Source organism: Calidris pugnax, unplaced genomic scaffold (genome assembly GCF_001431845.1).
Source record: "Calidris pugnax isolate Ruff unplaced genomic scaffold, ASM143184v1 scaffold17, whole genome shotgun sequence".
In the NCBI taxonomy this organism is placed as follows: domain Eukaryota; kingdom Metazoa; phylum Chordata; class Aves; order Charadriiformes; family Scolopacidae; genus Calidris; species Calidris pugnax.
The window spans coordinates 8,509,941-8,511,949 of NW_015090794.1; the positions used below are offsets into that span (position 1 = coordinate 8,509,941).

At 44.8% G+C, this 2,009-nt stretch overlaps 1 protein-coding gene across 2 annotated transcripts in view; it reads right to left on the reverse strand.

Moving 5' to 3' along the window:
* Nucleotides 1–2,009, reverse strand: part of NUBP1 (nucleotide binding protein 1) — an 82,979-nt gene that overhangs the window by 8,256 nt on the left and 72,714 nt on the right. The window lies entirely within an intron of this gene.

Here is a 2,009-nt window from a genome sequence, read left to right on the forward strand (position 1 = left end):
GAAAAAAACCCCCCACAACACCCCCCCCCCCCCCCCAACCTTCTGAATAACTGTCCACCTAAATAAAAAATCTAGAAAAAATATCTTAAAATACATTCAGTTAAGGTATTTGAGGTGTTTGGCCTCTGGGTGTTGGTCATTAATACATAGGCTGTTGCCCATTTTCCATTCCAAATATATTTACCTCAGGTAAATGCTCATCACTGCTTCATACTTGTACAACTTCTGTACTTAACTGCTCTGTAATGATCTTCTTTGGGAAACTAATGAAAAAAATGCTATGTGGAAGTGGATCCAAACATTTAAGCACATTTGAATGTCTGGAGTGGGAGGAACTGGCCAGTAAGATGTATCTGAGAAATTTATACTGTACCTTCCCTATGAAAAAATTGGCTCTGTTTTAGACCACAGCTCAGTACAGCACTTTGGGTCTGTGTTTCCTTTCAAACATATGGATTAGATTCACTGATGTCAGCAGGACTTTCCACATTTTAAACCGAGGTACGTGTTCAAATATTTTTCTTTTGGGGCCAACAGATCATTTCCTGTTCCCGGGGTTATACAGAACATTCCCCACAAAAAGCACCAGAAAGGAAAGTAAATCTCTTCCTCAGCACCCCCTTCCTCTGAGCCAGCCAGGGCTCTTCTTGCAGGGGTATTGGGGCAAAAAATAGGCTTTATTTAGTGCTTGAGCCAGGCTGAACTCAGCGGTGAACTCTGGCAGCACTCTTGCAATCTCTCATGCTCAGGAATAACTTTACCCTCCTGGGCAGCTGCTGAGAATTAGTTCCATCAGTTTTTGCAAGAGCAGAGTTTTTTGTGTGCACGTGCACTTGCAGCATCAATCTTACCCTGTTGGGACACCCCCGTCTGGTGTCTGTCCCCCATGTGTGGCTCCACTGCCTGTACCTCACCTCCCTACAGTTAGCACTTACATTTGTGTATATTTTAAACATCAGGAGAAGACAAATTTAACTTACAATGACCATTTATTTAAAATTACCTCTACTTTGTTTAGCTGGGATGTAATGTCATGCTAGCTTTCTGAGACAAGCTATGTTGGAATGTAATGCACATATCTACATATGTATTTTATTTCCCCATGGTGGAAAAAAAAAAAGGTTAAGAAGCCGTTTCACAGTTATATATCTGGAGAAGAAGAAACGATGGCACTTGTCTTGCATTCAACCTATGAGAAATCTGTGCTGATTTAAGGACTCAGGATAGTGAAATACAGTGCCTAATTACAAATAATTATTTATGTTCAAAATTCTTGGCACAGATGATGGGTCACAGTGCAATTTTAAAGCACTGGATTTCAGAAGGAGTTTTTTTGCCAGAGAGACCAGACGGCTGAAAGGAAAAATTAGAAAACTAAGTTATCTGAGAAGTTACTCAACACTTTAAAGTGGAGAAAAATCACAATCAGAGGAAGATCTCTCCCATCTTTTACACTTTTAATGAAAGGTTAATACAGTTGAGGGGAAGAGCAAAACCCAAGAGAGAGACACTATATTGTCCATTTGGACTAAACCATCTGCAGAGACCACTAGGCAATCGTAAGAGATGACTCCCAGAGCCTGTGCCTGGGTTCAGAAGGCTGCGTTTCCCTGCAGTCACCAACTGATGCACGTGAACCAATCTGAAGTAAAACATTTATTTCGTTTTGCTGACTGAAGGCAAACCTACCCGCCCATCCCGAGCGAGCCTCTGGCAAATCCCACTGCACTATAAGCAAACAGTGGCACATCGTGTCTAGACCTCTGGGTCCCAACACGCACCGTGCTGCCCTGCAGGGGAGAGCACTGCTTCTTCCTGGGCAAAACAACGTGCCCTAGGATAGGGGGTACGGACGGAGGCCCCCCCAGGTTTCAACCTGCAAGATGGAACGGCCCTCGGAGCTCGGTGACACCCGCGCCGTGTCACAAAGCGCTGTGCGCCCCGAGAAGGCTGGCAGAGCCCCAGGGCTGCTCGGAGCGGCCGCTGGAGAGCCCGAGGGAGCTGCCTGA